Consider the following 16641-nt stretch of genomic DNA (forward strand, 5'->3'; position numbering starts at 1 on the left):
ATATTAGTATAGCATTATACATGCTACAGTAATATATGTTCCAAAAAGAAGTTACATGCATCATGCATGATGAGGAATGGAGTCTACAATGTATTATTTAGCCTTAAGGTCAGCTTTGCAATTCATCTCTGCATCTAGTATCTCTTTTTTTTAGCAACCCCCTAACCATCTATCTCTTATCCCTCTATCTACAGTTGCCTCTTTCTCCTCCCATCAACCCCAACTCTCTCACCGCTACCCTCTACTATACCAATGTCCTCACTACCTCTCTCCTCCATATACTCTCTATCTTCTTCCTTCCACCCTCTACCTCTCTCCTCTCTCTACCTCTACCTCTCTTTTCCTCTCACCTTCATCCCTCTAGCCTCTACTTCTCTACTCCCTAATATGCTTTTCTCTCCACTCTACTCTATACCCTCTATACATCCCCTCCCTCCAACCTCTTCTTCTTATCCCTCTCACCCGCCACCCCTCTACCATCTATATCTCTCATCCCTCTCACCCTTCCTTCACCTCTTTCCGAACATTTCACTACTTACATCCTTCACATATTCTTACGGCGAGTTCTTAGTTCCTGGTGCATGGGAGAGGTATAGGAGAAGTTGCATCATGCCGTTTTAACATACAAGGATCTTTTTTTGTTCGAAAAAAATCAAACATTGAGACACCATCTAGTTTTAATGTCTATGCAATCACTTATGACGACAATGGAGAGCCTAATCCGGTGCCATTGCAGAATGTAGGCAAAGATGAAAAATCTCTATTGTATGTGCTAGATGCCAAAATCTCTGCCAAATATGTGGCATTTGTGGATTGCATGGGTTTATCATCCACATCACCACCTGCACAAAAGAAGGAGGAAGTAATGATTGTTGATCTCACCTTTGAAGATGAAGCAAGCAACAAGGACCAAGGAGAACCCCAAAAGGTGACAACGCTAAAAGTAATCGATTGCAACTCTCCTGAACCAAAGCAAAATACACGTAATTAACAAGTAAAACCTCAATAATTTAGCATCATTAAATTAGCATTAGATCCAGACATGAGATCACTCAAGCTGAAGAGAATGGTAGAACCGTGCACATGGAAATGAGTGAATGAAATCCCATGTCGCTATAATGGAAATGTTGTCTTTGAGATATCGTTGCAACTAGGTGTGAAGACAACATCTATTGAAGGAATGGAGCAAGCCGTAGATGGACATGTGGACAAAGCCAACAACCACTAATATCACATTTTCAACACAAAAATACAGAAAAGCTATTGTGGGGGGGATTTTGAATGTGTGTTTGATGAATGTGGACATATTTTACTAGAGGGACACCAAACAAATTGGCATGGGAACATATATGTTGTATGTTATATTTCCCTTTGTACCCATGTAAAGATGCAAAGGTGCAGTGAAAAACTGTTGCCTATATTTTGTTTTAGGAAAGTTACGCTTCACACAGGTGTGCAAAACTATGGGACATTGAAATGCTTTTATTGCTAGCAACCCACCTTTTCTTTGCAAGACTTGTGACTGTCGGGTGTACTACATAATGCCAACAAACACATGATTTAGCTGTGAAATGGTGCACCAAGGGTTTCAAGACCACGATGTTAAGCTTGGCTCTTCAAAAGGAGCTATTGAGAAGGTGCAAGTCTTAGTGTACTTGGCATAAGGGAGGGCCCACAGGCAAATCCAAATGGAGGTGATCAAGCAATTGTCACATTCCGTGCTATTATTTGATGAAGATGATGTAAATGACCTTAGTTTGGTTGATATGTCTATGCTTCTGCAATAACTTACCCCTCTTGTACAAAAGAACAAGTAATCGGCCTCCCATGTTGTTTTTTTGAAGCTTGTGTGGATTTTTAGGGTTAAAAGTAAACTTTTCTCATTGGCATGGAGTTGTGACAACAACTCATTGAAGTGGTCAAACACAACGAGGTTCTGGCACCTGACATTGCCAGATTCATCTGGCTGACAAAGGCCAAACAAATTGGAATGCAATACGCACAATTTTCAATGCAGGGTCCAATAAAGTGATGGAAGGGCGTGAGTGATCATGCCTTTTCTATTGAGAAAAAAGTTTAGCTATTCATACAAGAAAATATGTTGTGAATTCTTTTTAGGATGAACATAAGCGGCTTTGTTGTTTGTGGCATTGTGAGCCATCCTCGGAGAAAGTTGAGGGTCAATATAGATTCATATGGTCATGGTGGGCAACATGCAAAGTGACAGATGATAATCTAGCACCTATGGATTATTGGTTAAGCTAGTGGCAGGTATCCACATTGGAAGAAAAACATTGTGGGGGTAGGTCCTATCCAACTCCATTTTTATCTCTGGTGAGGAAATTATGAATGCGGTTTAAATATGTGTGCTTATCTTGTAGACATTGAATGATCATTGTGAGGAAGTGGTCCCTTGAACAAACTTGTTGGAGTCACGTCATGCATCATGGCTCTCTCATGAAGGTTACAAATAGAAGATATCCTTGTATGATGCAACTATATCTGATATTGGGAACACACTGCTCCAGCAAGCAAAATGTATGGCTTATACAGAAGGCAAGTATATTGAAAATGGTCCAAGCATAGCCAAGATGAGGGATAATGCAACGCGACGGTTTCATACTCCTAGCCCAACCCAAAGTAGCCATATAATCAACGATGCAATACAAAGCACATGCCCCCCAAAGATGCCTCGATTTTAAAGGGGACAATGTAATGATAACCAAATGTCGCAAAAGTGTTGACAATGTGACAGAGGTGGAGGCAAATAGTTCTCATAGGACTGAGTATATGATTCACAATGCCCTTTGAAATATAAAAGCAAGCAAGTTATCTTTTGGTGGACCATCTCATGCATAAATTGCTCAATTTTGGAGATGAGGAGGACCCATCCAAACGGAGACGAGCCTAGAGATGGAAATAAGTGATAGCACGTGGGCCATATGAAGATGCAAGCTCGATGCAAGGTTCATGCACCAAGGAATTATTCTAGGGGGAGGAAAGTGCAAGAAGAAAGTCAACGTGTGCAAGGAACAAACTACAACGCCATCATTTTTTGGGAAACGAAGTTGGGAAGGATGCAACATAGATACATGGGTTTGGTTTTGTAGCAAAGATGTGAGGCACATGTGGAAAATTTTCCCACACCTTGTCATGAGACCACCTAGACCTCCACTTGAATGTCCAATGGCACGCAGAACAGCCTTGCCAATTAGGGAGATAGATGCATTGCAACTTGCTGGTTTTCATTCGACTATAGAAGTCATGGAGGTAGAAGGGCAAAGACAGCTAGGTAGATATAGGCTAGGAGTTTTTGAAGAGGCTTCAAAAATAATTGACATTGCTCTAGGGATTACAATGCTCATTGAGCAAGCAGAAGTTATCAAGAAAGGAAGCACGAGGTGTTCATAGTGGAGACAAAAAATTCAAAGCCTCACGAGAAAAACTACGTTCTTACAATGGCAAAAAATTCTAGTTGCACCTATCACAACTTTCATCGGCAAGTGGGGGAAGGCCCAACCTTTGTGGCATGCAAACACATGCAAATGTTTGAAATGAACATAAATCACAATATTTTCATCCACCATTTAGTTTGAACGATCATGAGCTCAACATTTTGCTGTAAGATAAGAGGCTAATGTAATATTTTTTCATTGTAAAATTTCTACTTGTACAAGGTTGAGAAAGCAATTTTAGCATTTTAGTTGATATGAAAAATGTGTTTGTTTTGCTAGAAGATTATATGCATTTGACTCAAACTTTTACATGTAACACTTTCTCACAGAGAGACACGTGTAGATGGGACCACTGGGAATAGTTGTGTAAATGCACTAAACCAATACAAAGTCCTTGCTATAGGTAACCTTTTTGATGCTTTTGAAGAAGATATAATGTATACTGATGAGAGAGATAGGGTATGAGAGAGAGAGAGAGAGATAGACAAAAGGGGTGAGAAAGGATGACAAAAGAGGGAGAGAGAGGGAATAAAAACCAAGAGAGATAGTGTGAGAGATGGAGAGGGATAGGGGGGAGAGAGAGTGCAGTTGGAGGTTGGGAGATACGAGAGCGAGAGAGAGAGAGAGAGAGAGAGAGAGAGAGAGAGAGAGAGAGAGAGAGAGAGGTTGTAGAAGAGATGGAGAGGCAGAGAGCGGGGGGGGGGGGTGGGAGGTCGGTGGTGCAATGTGGAGGATCAAAAGGGATTGTGGTGGCTCAAAGGAACGTCCCATTGAAACTAGTGGTAAAGGTGGCAATGGGCGACATCTGATGGTAGTGAGTGGCAGGGTGGGGGGGGAAGTCGCTCTAAAGCTTGCTTCAAATCCATCCCCTCTGATACCAATTGTTGGAATTAGGGGTGCAGGGATGCACACAAATCTTGGAGAAGATGAATAAGCTTAAGGCACACAACAAAGAGTATATTACTTAGTGCACAGACAGAAAGATAAGGATATCCCTAGAGTGATGGGTGTATATACAATGCACGGGGAAAAACCCTCCTAGTGAGGGAAAAATTGCCCCGATTGTCCTAAGTGTGTTCACACATCACTAGCTCGTATATGTTAATATTTATATTGTTGGGTTTTAGGCCTCGTGGCCGAGGATTGTGACCGAACGCCCGCCCACTTATTCTCTTATGGTTATAATGACAATAAGGAGAGTGAGAGTCAATTCTCTCAACTCCACCAAACACAGGGTCTTCTCTCCATCCCCTTCCCTTCTCTACTTCACTTCCCTTGCACTCCATATCTTTCACAATTGGTATCAGAGCAGAAAAGATGTGGGTTTATCCCTTGAAGTAGAAAAGCTACGTCTTTAGTGTCTTTCAAAAGTTTTTAGCATTGGTAGAGAACCAATCAACAAGAAAGCTTAAATCTTTGCGCAGTGACAATGGAGGCAAGTACATCTCCTCCGAGTTCAAGGACTTTTGCACTAAAAGAGGCAATAGAAGACAATTTACCACTCCTTAGACACCCACCCAAAACGGTGGCTCTGAGAGAATAATTTCAGGAATGGGTCACTTCTATGTTGTCTACGGCCAAGAATTTTGGGGAGAAGCTGTTACGATGTCTGTTTACTTGATCAATCGGTCGCCTAGTACACCACTAAAGTACAAGGTTCCGCAGGAGATGTGGAGGGCAACGAGCCCAATTATGACAGGTTACGTGTGTTTGGGTGTGAGGCATTCTCACATGTCCCAAAAGCGCTTAGACAAAAGCTGGACCCCAAATCACACAAGTCCATCTTCATTGGATATGGTGTAGAGAGATGGGATGTTGTCTCTGGCACCCGGAATCTAACAAGGTCATACGCAGCTCACAGGTGATATTCAACAAGTCTAAGATGCATAAAAAGCCAGTGAAATACATTGAGTATCGCAGAGTACGGATTGAGGATGTTTCCTCACCTCCAGTTACACAGAATGTTGGATGTGCTTGTGATGCACCTCCACTAGTACAGACACACAGGTTGCTCTAGAGAGAGCGGAATCCTCCAGTCGGGCACTTTAGAGATCTACTTGTACATCTCGTGCACCTGAGCGGTTTGAGCCAGGATTAGACTACTTGCTAGTCACTAATTGCGGTGAACCCACTTGCTACAAAGAGGCCATTCAAATGGACGATAACGTGAAGTGGGAAGAGGCTATGCAATCTGAGTATAGCTCGATTTTAGCAAATGAAACTTGGGAATTGACAGAGTTACCTGTGGGCGTTGACATGCAAATGGGTGTACAAGAAAAAAGTATATTACAGATGATTCCGAGCCTAAGTACAAGGCAAGATTGGTTGCCAAAGGGTTCAAGAAAATGAAAGGCGTGGATTTTGATGAAATATTTTCTCCAGTGGTCAAGATGACTACATTGCATCTTGTGCTTGGTCTAGTAGCCATCGAGGACTTGGAATTGGTCTGGATGTGAAGACAACGTTTCTTCATGAGGATCTTGAAGAAGATGTTTACATGAAACAACTAGAGGGTTTTGCGATAAATCTTCAGAAGCCATCAAGGACAGAACTGGTGTGTAGACTCAAGAAAGCTTTGTATGGGTTAAAGCAAAGCTCACAACAATGGTACATCAAGTTTGATAAGTGCATTCAATCCCAAGGTTACATACGGAGCCAAGAGGATCACTGCTTGTACACGAAGAGGTTGAACGATGGTTCCCTCATCATTCTGATCTTGTATGTGGATGATATGCTCATGACCCGGAAGTCAAAAGATGAGATTTCACTTCTCAAGGATGCCTTAAGCAAGCAGTTTTCTATGAAAGATTTGGGTGATGCACATCACTTTCTTGGTATGCGTATCAAGAGAGATCGCAAACGTGGTATACTTGAACCTTCGCAGGAAGAGTATATTCACAAGGTTTTGCAACTTTTTAATATGCAAGGGGGGAAAGCATTGAGACCCCAACTGCAACATACGAAAAACTTAGCAAGCATGATTGTCCCAAATCGGATGTTGAAAAGGCAGAGATGGCAAAGGTGCCGTATTCTTCGGCAATTGGCACTCTTATGTTCGCCATGGTTAGACACGGCCAGACATTGCATATGCAATGTCTGAACGTGTTCCATTGCATATGCAATGGGAGTGGTCAATAGGTTTATGGAAAATCTAGGCAGAAAGCATTGGGAAGCAATGAAGCACATCTTGAGATACATCAAGGGCTCAGCTAGCAAGTGCTTACGCTTTGGGAACAATAATGCATCTATACATGGATACATTGATTCAGATTATGCGGGTAGTGTGGACACTAGGCGATCCACTCTGGCTACGTTTTCTTGTTTGCTGAAGGGGAAATTTCTTCAAGATCATGTATCCATAAATGCTCTGCATCTTCCACTACTGAAGGTAGACTATGTTGTAGTTTCTAGTTCCAGTAAGGAAGTTGTGTGGTTATCTCGTCTAGTGGGAGATTTTGGTATACACCAGACTCCAGTGCTACATTGCGACAGTCAAGAGTGCGATTGTGTTAGCAAAGAACCCCGTCTTTCACTCCAAGTCGAAACACATAGAGGTCAGGTACCATATGGTACGGGATATTTTGGTTAGAAAATGCATTGACTTAGTCAAATTTCACACGGATGAAAACCCAGCGGGTGCTCTAACGAAGAGCTTAGCTTCAAAGCGGTTCGCACATTGCATAAAGATGATGGGCGTAGGGTGAAGCTAGGGTCATGCTTCACGTTTTTGTATATTTGTACATAGTAGGCCCTACATTCTTTAGCCACGTTGGCCTTCAAGTGGGAGATTGTTGGGTTTCAGGCTCCGTGGTCGGGCACCCACTCACTTATTCTCTTATGGTTATAATGACAATAAGGAGAGTGAGAGTCAATTCTCTCACAAGATCCACCAAACACAAGGTCTGATCTCCATCCCCTTCCCTTCTCTACTTCACTTCCCTTGCACTCCATAGCTTCCACATACATCTTGGGTAGATGCCATCTCCAATGGCTGCTTTGGCTATCTTTGAGCTTGTCTATATTGGTTCTGTGTAAGATAAACCAAAGAAGAACTGGCTTCTTGAGGTAAATTGCTTGGGTCTAGATTCTCTTGAACTTGAAAGGCCATTGTTTGCGATCCAAACATGTTTGCCATCTTTTGTAGAGAATGGTGTTATAGAGGGTAAAGGGTCTAGGGATGCATTTGGGTGGGAGATTTTGATCCCCTCCTTCAAGATAAAAATTGTGATGTCCAAGAAAGTTCATGGGGGGAAAGGGAGGATCTCTCTTCTTTTTGTGAAATTTCACATGATCTAAGTTGAAACTGAAGGGATAGGTCAAACTAAGGAAGCCCATAAGAGGTGTTTGGGTTCTAAATATCTCTCCATGTTCAAATTCGTTTATTGTGGAGATGAAGTGCCTACCCAAGGTGCCCTTTTCCTACCTGAGGGATGTCTAAGGAGAGCCACCACAAACAATTTACCCGGGGTAAACATTGGTTGTCATTGACTACCTAGCTAACCTTTAATTTGTCCTTACACTTGTTCCATGCCTACTAAATAGACTAGAGAAAATCTGAGCCAATTAGAAGAGATGTCGAATTGTTGAAGAAAATGGTGGAATTAGGGACTTCTTCAAATGTCTTAGAAGAAGTAGTGCCCATTTAGCTGCAGGAGAGATCATGCTAGTTAAGACTACCTTACTTGCTAGCTTGTTTGCCAAGAACTGAATATCTCTGATCCCTAGCCCACCTTTCTCACGTGATATACAACAAAGTGATTTTGTTTGCTTTGTGCGTGAAGGGGTCCCCTGTCCACTTGATATTTCTACACACATTGGTAATTTGATCAAGATGAGAGTAAGGTGGTCTCCAATAAGAGAGGGAGAACACTAAATAGGCCAAGAGGAACTTGAAAGTGGTGAAGAACGATAACTCTTGCAGCAATTGACCCCTAAAAGCCTAGCTATCCCATCTTTGAGCCTAGACATGAAATTGTTGCATGTCCAATCCCATTATTCCTTGAGGGATACTCAAATCCCAAGGGTATCCTCTTATGCGTGAAGATTTGTCTGTGTTTTATGGTGGAGCAACCTACAGTAAGAAGCCATTCAGGGACCATGGTATGCCTCTCATAGACACCAACCTTGTAATGGTTTATTTGAGAGCCTAAGGCAATATAGAAGGTGCGGAGCACACACCTGAACTTGAACACAAGGGCTTTAACTCTACTCTCATTAGGTATAATGAGACCCTATTTGACAATGCCAGAGCAAGAGTAGCTATTCTCTCTTGTTTGCAATTGTGGTTGATGGACTTAAATGCTTCGTCCAAACTAAAATCAAAAGGGTATTACCACGCCTTTGTAGCTGCACTTCTCTCTATCTCTGTAGTAGTGTCTATCTCGCCTCTCATTAGGTATATTGAGACCCTATTTGACAATGTCAGAGCAAGAGTAGCTATTGCTTGATTACTCTAAGATCCTCTCTTGTTTGCAATTGTGGTTGATGGACTCAAATGCTTGGTCCGAACTAAAATCAAAAGGGTATCACCACGCCTTTGTAGCTGCACAAAGGCTTGGCACATACTGGTGGCTTCTCAAGTTTATTGGAGAATCTATTAAGATCCCATTCCTAGCCAGTCGATATGAAGTAAAATACTCACCAAAATCAACATGCAAAGCGGCGTATTCGAACCTGGGATCTGGACGATCCCAAAAGTCGTTTCGCCTAAGCCATGCGAACGGGCATCAATGTTGTCAATGACCAGACACCCAATCTTTGAAAAAAATGATGAAGGCCCCCCTACCGTCGCGCGCTCGCTTCCCAGCCTGCTGCTCATGCCACCCCCTACCGTCTGTGACTCTGGCTCGGCTGTCAGCAACTGACAATCCGCCATCGCCTACGTCAAGCCCTGCCCCATCCCTCCTCCTACCTCGCATACCCGATTGTTCTCGACTTTCGGTTTGAGGGTATCTCGGGTAGATACCCACTAATAAAACAATTTCCAAAATCGTGACGACATACTCGCTAGTTCTATATCCGCTAAAAAAATGGTTGGGAGCTCAGAGTCTGGCCTCTCTAAGTTTTGTACGGGGAATTGACTATTCAAGACTAGCTTTTCGAACGACGCTGAGCATTGTTTCGACGTGACGCAGGTAGACTCTCTCTCTCTCTCTCTCACACACACACACACACAGACGCGCCCGCGCGCATGCAACTCACAAATACTTACACGGCAACAATCGTGCGGATCGAGCAGTGTTTTCATGTGTGGGCTCGGCTCGATGCCAGCTAGTGAGAAGAGTCCACTCTGGGCTTGTGTGGGTACTGTGGGCTTTGTACTACGCTTGACAGTTTCGGCATGTGGGGCTTGTAAGGGCGGAACTTCTTTTGCAAGATCTGGGCACCAGTGAGGTTAGAAAAACTTGTGAAATGAAATGGAGTATCTTATAATTCTTGTGCCTGAGTCTTTGGTGCATCGTGAGTTTGAGACACCTGGTCACGACGAGTTCACGAGCTAGCATAATGCTTGGACGTCAGGGTCTTTGGTACATGGTTCGTAGAATTTGAGACACCTTGGTGATAATGAGTTCATGAGCTAGCAGAATGTTTGGACGGAGTTTTCATGTGTCTTATTGTGATTTTTAGTGTGCAGTCTTCGCTAGGACTTATCTCCAACGATGAAGGAAACGGAGGTATGAAAAAAGTAGTCTTGAACATGGTGTGTCTGTAGTTGGTGGCCACTGTGTAGCATTGCCAAAAGAGGCCGTGGTCGTAGGCTATCCCATGTGGGGCATTTGTAAAGCATAATATCACATGTAGGAGTCATGTAAGGATGAACTCTCTAAATATGCAAATTCCAAGTTTGGCTCTTAGAATAGGTTGTTTCAAATTGTCATGCATGAGGTATGCTACCTCCTTTTCGTTCTTTAAGCATCCCTTTTATACTCATTTTCACCAGCAATCAAGTTCATTTTGTGTCTACACTCTAATCAATTTACATTGAGCAATTAGCATTGTAATTAACATACTATTAATATGAATCCACCCTAAACTTAACATACGGTATTAGAGCTTGATAGAGGTTAGTACTTCCTAATCTCACTATTAGATTCTTAATTCACCTCCCAAGCCTAGTTAGTGCTCCACTAGCTACCTTGATCACGCCCTTCAGTTTATAGGTTCTTGGGCCAATACTCAAAGGCTAGTGGAATGCCTAATTAGCATTAGGAATTGTTAATTTTTTAATCACACACTTGCGTTTGCATGTAGAAGCAGAAAAGGCCTCAATTTTTGCATATTTTGGAGCTACAATCACTCTTTCCACTAGTGTGCACTTGAAGTATCACTTGTGTGTGGAAGAAGGCCTCACATAGAGTTTCCAAACAAGCCTCTAACTACTTCCTTTGGAGATGATTTGAGTGGCTAATCACTCTTTGTAAATCTGCAAAACAGAGCTTATCATTCTCTATTCGCCGATTCAGGCTCTCCATATACACAAGGCACGTGGGTGAGTTGGTATAGCTTACCAACTTTAGTGTCTTCACTCTTGTGGGGGTGTGGGTTCAACATGCCTATTTTTGGTGTGGAGGAGTGGATAGACTTCAAAGTTGAGCTCAAACTTGGTAATTTGAGCCTTTGGGCCTTCGGGTCTGCTAGGGGTGTTACGTGTGAAATGACTCCTTTTTCATTGCACTTGCGAGCATTACAAGCACTCTAGATTGTAGACTACTACCTTTTCGGATCCGCCACAGACAGGGTCCCCCTTTCCGCGTGGTAATTTTGCACCAAGGGGCCAAGCCCTAGGAGATTAAGGGCTCACTCACAGTACAAAGGCAACGAATGCCAAATGTTTAAGAGGCCATTCTCACAAGGTCGTATTGCCCTTTGTTAGAAGAGTGTGCCCACATGTAGCAGGAAGTCAATAAAGACTTTGGGACTTCGAAAGGTGTAATCAAAAGGAAATCTCCACGGAAAGAAGAGAAAGTGTTCCGTTTTTCTTTACTCTCAACTGAGGGGTGCATCACAATGTACATGACGATATGCAAAGATCTATATGGATGTACGGATCGATGTTTTTTGGGCATTTGGGGTTGCTTTGATTTCATATTTATCTCTTGCTTTTCTCACAATTGCTCCCTCTCGATCCTTTGAACTTAGGGTTAGGGTTATAGTCTTGTACCCATACCCACTTTGTGACATTCTGTGCCCTTCCACATTGCAACACGTATTTTAATTATCACCTAAGAGGTAATTGTGCACTTGTAAGAGGATAAAGACACTCTCTTGCAGAGTCTTTGAGATAAAACCATCCTCAAGGCACAATGGAGGAGAAGGTTATTGCCAAATGTAACAGCGAGGGTTTTCATACTTGGCAAACCAAGATCAGAGGATATTTGATGAAGAAAACATTATAGATAGTAGTCAAACCACCATCGGCCAATGAGAAGGCACACAAACTAGGGCCATGGTCACAATAAACGTAGAAAAAGATGAGAAGGCACTAAGCATTCCTATCACCTCACTTCACGACAATTGCGTTCACTTCATTGATGAATGCAAAACCGTGCATGAAGCATGGGTTGCCCTTAAGATAATTTTTGGGGCTAGAGCTAAAAGAGCAAATTTAGCCTTAAACCGAAACTTTACAAACTTACCATGGGTGTAGGGGAGGCATAGTTACAAGGAATGGCCATTTTGAGTTCTCCGTTCCCCTTCCCATTCCAAGTTCCCATTCCGTGTTTCGGACGTGAGTATCTGTAACAGGGAATGGCATTTCATGCCTGTTGTCGTTCCCCTTCCCGTTCCCTGTTCTGGGCAACTATGAGGGGAGGACATAGCTAGCTTAGTTAAGAGTCTTAAGAGCATCATCACCCAACTTACCTACATCAATTGTGAAGTCCCCGAAGATGACAAAGTGGCCATCATTTTGAGTGCACTTCCACCTTCGTATGACCACTTAGTCACCATCCTTGAGGAGAAAGATCCAGCCTGAGCATTTCAAAACGTCATCAACTCTCTTCAAGTCGAGGAGACGAAACAAAAGGGCTCGTCGATATCGTTAGAAGGAGTTTATGTCGCATCATCCTTTAGGGAAGAAGAACCATCATCACCATCCTTATATTTTGCGTTGTTATCCAATGTTGGAAAATGCTACGATTGTGGGAGAATTGGGCATGTAGCAAAGGATTGCTAGATCAACAAATTTTGTAGCAAATGTGGGAAGAAGGGCCATCCTTCTTCCACATGTTATTTGAAGGAGCAAAGCAGCAGTAGCGGTAGCAGCAACATCAAAGGTAAGCAACCAATGAGAGGAGCGGTACACGTAGCAGAAAAAGAAGGCAAAAAAACCTTGTTCATGGTGTAAAAGTGTCACAAACTGTTGACGTGCCAAAGCCGTGAAGAATGGAGCCAACTTACAGATGTTGGCCAAGGAGCCTAAATCCTAAGAAGAAGAAGTAACAGAAGAAGAAGTGTCACAAAGTGGACGTGGCTGCCCGCTATACACACACACCCTCTGCAGGAAATCTTGAATGGCTGACGTGATAGGTTTTTGTACGACAGGCCCGAAAATGATGACCTGGCTGGCAGCGGCAGTGATGACGTGGCACTGTACGGATGCCAGCAGGAAAAGAAAAGCAGCGGCAGTTCTTGCTTTTCATGCTACGCAATGCAGTGCTTTTTATGCTACGCAATTCAGTGTTTTTTTTATGCTACACAATACTGCTTTATTTAACGTAAGAGAAAGAGAGAGTCTCATTGCTTTATTTTTAATCAAGCAATGACTTATGAGAAGGCTTGCTTTATTTTGGGAAAAAGCTTTTGATTTTCAGCTTTTGGGGCTCTGCTTTTGGCATCCCTTGTACTCTTTAAATATGCGGGTTGGCCTCACAACTCAGAGCATTTGGACGCAGAGTCTGAGTGTGAGCGCCTGCCGCATTCTTGTACTTTGAACTCAGATTAATACAAAAAGAAATACCGAAAGGGGCGCCAGTCTCAGGGGCCAATATCTCTAGGACAGAACTCCGCCGGGCCAATGTTGAATAAATTGTGAATTGTGAACTGTTTTGAAGTGGTTATTTGGTGTTGTCGCGGTAGATTCTTGACTTGGAGTGTCCAAGTCTGTTATTAGAGTGGTATCAGAGCACGGCCGATTTCTCTTCAACGGGAAATCCGATCCCAATTTTTTTTTTCCACGGCACCTATGGCTTCAGGCAAAGATCAGTCGACTCCCTCTGCATCCGGAGATGCGGGAAGGGATCACAACGAAGATTCCGGCAAGGAGTATGCCTGCATCGGCCTACTCAGGCGGAGCGTCGAGAGATGGAGCGTCAACGATTGATCGGGACGCAACAAAGATGATGCTTAATTTTGCCAAGGACTCGAAAATGGCAAAATATATGAGCAAGACCTCTTTGGAGGAGGTGCACGCGTAGTGGCAGAAAACCACAACACCACCCCTAAAATCCGCTCTCAAGAAACCTCCTGCTCCCAAGAAGTATACAGAGAAGGAATTAGAAGAGGTGGTTGATGCACGAATTGCTTAGCTTTTTGACGCGCAAAACAAAGCTGAAAAGCACGGCAAAAAGCAGAAGAAAGGCACTGACTTTTTGGGCTATTTGGGTCGTCAGTCGACATTTGAAAAGGCAAAGAAACAGAAGAAGCGTGTACGATTTGAAGGAGTACCTAGTTCTTCTTCTTTTGATAGTTCTTCTAGCTCATCTGACTCGAGCGAAGAAGACCGAAAAGGCAAAAAGCGAAGCAAGAAGCAACGCTTCGGAAAGGGCAAGAAAAAGGCAAAGAAGTCTAAATCTTGTCCTATGAGTGACAGTTCTACAAAGGACTCGTCTACAGACAGTTCAGACTCTGACGACATCAACTTTTATGTAAAGAAGAAGAATTTTTATAAAAAGCCAACTAGTATGACTTTCTGGAAGACAAAAGCAAGAAAGTCCGAGAGTTTAAGGAAGGTGGATAGTCAATTAAATTTGACACGTTTTCTGGTTATAGAGATGCTTCGAAGGCTTTGTCTTTTGTACAGCAGTTTGACATCGCTTTCGCGGGAGGGCGTTACTCAGAGCACTCTAAGATTCGGAGAGTTGCCTCTTACTTTAAGGGGAATGCTCTAACTTGGTGGTCCCCGCTTCTATTAAGCAAAACTACGCTAGTTAAAGGGCTGAAATTCAAGATGCTTTTTATTTCTTCTTGGCTGACTCGAGAGTATGAACGTGATATACGAACTGCTTGGAACCATCTTCGGATGACCAAGAAGGATACAATGGATGCTTATTGCGAGAGATTCTGGAGCTTTTTTCTACCCGCCTCTTCTTTTAAGAAGATCTCGTTCAAGGAACAAATTGAGCGGTTTACCTTGGGTCTACCTACAGAGATCCGAGACATTGCTTAGAGCAGAAGTCAGCTTCCATTCAGGAGTTGATGAGTCATGCGAAACGGGGTTTTGCCATTCACTTTGGCAGTCTGACCTACCCCACTAATGAATCATGACACAGAGCCGAACAGATTCGACAAATGAAAGTAGAAAGAGAAAGAGAAAGAGCAACCCAGAAAAGAAGGATGCACGACCCAAGCTTACTCCTCAGGAGCGGGCTCGCTACGTCAGGGAAGGGAAGTGCTTTGGATGTGAGGAAAGTGGACATATCTCCGTGAAGTGCCCTAAAAAAGGCACAAAAAGATCAAAACGACAAGGACGACGAGAGGCCTGAGAGTTTGAGAGCATCTGAGGAACGTGGAAGAAAAGGCAAGATGAAAACAAGACTGGTTCCAGATTGCGTGGGTACCGATCCCAGCACGTTGGACGAGAGTACAGAACTTTGCAGAGCTTGGGGCAAAGTGAAAGACCAAGAAGCCCTGATCTTCTTCAATGGAGGAGCCAAGGCCAACTTCATTTCACCGGAATTGGCGGCGCGGCTCGAGATCACTCCCGATCGGATGGGACCACTTGCGGAGGCAGTTCTAGCGGCACCCGACAGGGACGTAGCCATTACACCTGTCATTGGCAAACTTCGATTGCATTGTTAGGGGTATTTGGGGCATGAGGACTTTTACATAATGCCTTTGGAAGGTTGTGATGTCCTCTTGGGAATTCCCTGGTACCACAAGAACAACGCCGTGGTCGACTATCGGGCGAGGAAAGCAACATTGACAACAGAGAAGGGCAGAACCATTGTACTTGATATTAAACTTAAGGGCGAGTCTGTCCCTATTGTATTGGCTTCGGCCATTTCAAAGTTAATGAAATCCAGTCTGTTTGTTTACTCGATCTTTATGAAAGAGTTGAGTGATGAGGATAGGACAAATATGTATGAACTTGATAAAGAACGCCAAGACTTTCTCCACTCTCATGCCGATTGCTTCTCAGAAGGCCTGCCAGGCGAGTTACCACCTGCTCGTCTTGAAGATCATACCATTGATCTGATTCCTGGAAGCACGCCACCAAACTGGCCACATTACCGTGTGAGCCGAGCTCAGAACGAAGAGATTATGAACCAAGTGAAAGACCTCTTGCAAAAGGGTCTTGTCCAGCCTACTACTTCACCGTATTGCTCTCTAGTGTTGTTGGTTTTGAAGAAAGACGGATCTTGGAGAATGTGCATCGATTATAGAGCTCTCAACAGAATCACCATCAAGAACAGATTTCCGATTCCTAGGATCGATGATATACTCGACAGATTACAAGGATCCTCGTGTTTTAGCAAGATTGATTTGAAGAGTGGATATCATTAGATCCGAATTGCGCCGGGAGACGTCTACAAGATAGCCTTTCGGATGACTTTTGGGTTATTTGAGTTTTTGGTGATGCCTTTTGGCCTAACCAATGCTCGTGCGACATTTAACTGGATGATGGACAGGATTTTTCGAGAGTACAGGCTATTTGTTGGCACTTTCTTTGACGATATCATTGTTTTCTCCAAGAATGAGGCAGAACATAGAGATCATCTGCTTCAGGTCTTTCAGGCATTACGAGATCACAAGTTAGTGATTAATGCGAAGAAAAGTGAAATTTTCCTACCAGAGAGAACACTTTCTGGGACACATTTTGTCAGCAGCAGGAGTGCAAATGGATCCGGCCGAGTAGAGACTATCTGCGATTGGCCCTATTTGAAGAATGTCCGTGAAGTTAGAAGCTTCTTGGGATTGTGTTCGTACTATAGGCGGTTCATTCGAAAGTTTGCAGAGGTTGCTTCCC

At 43.3% G+C, this 16641-nt stretch overlaps 1 protein-coding gene across 5 annotated transcripts in view; it reads left to right on the forward strand.

The window, feature by feature from the left end:
* Window positions 1-9474: 9474 nt before the first annotated feature.
* Window positions 9475-16641, forward strand: part of LOC147423926 (SMAD/FHA domain-containing protein) — a 38526-nt gene continuing 31359 nt past the window's right edge. For 2 of the 5 annotated variants that reach the window (XR_015186654.1, XM_086502007.1), the window contains exon 1: window positions 9598-9848. The gene's annotated coding sequence lies outside the window, so the exon portion shown is untranslated. The other 3 variants (XM_086502008.1, XM_086502010.1, XM_086502009.1) reach the window with 3 other exon arrangements.

This window comes from Adiantum capillus-veneris, chromosome 26 (assembly GCF_014529385.1).
Source record: "Adiantum capillus-veneris isolate H3 chromosome 26, ASM1452938v2, whole genome shotgun sequence".
NCBI classification, from domain to species: Eukaryota; Viridiplantae; Streptophyta; class Polypodiopsida; order Polypodiales; family Pteridaceae; genus Adiantum; species Adiantum capillus-veneris.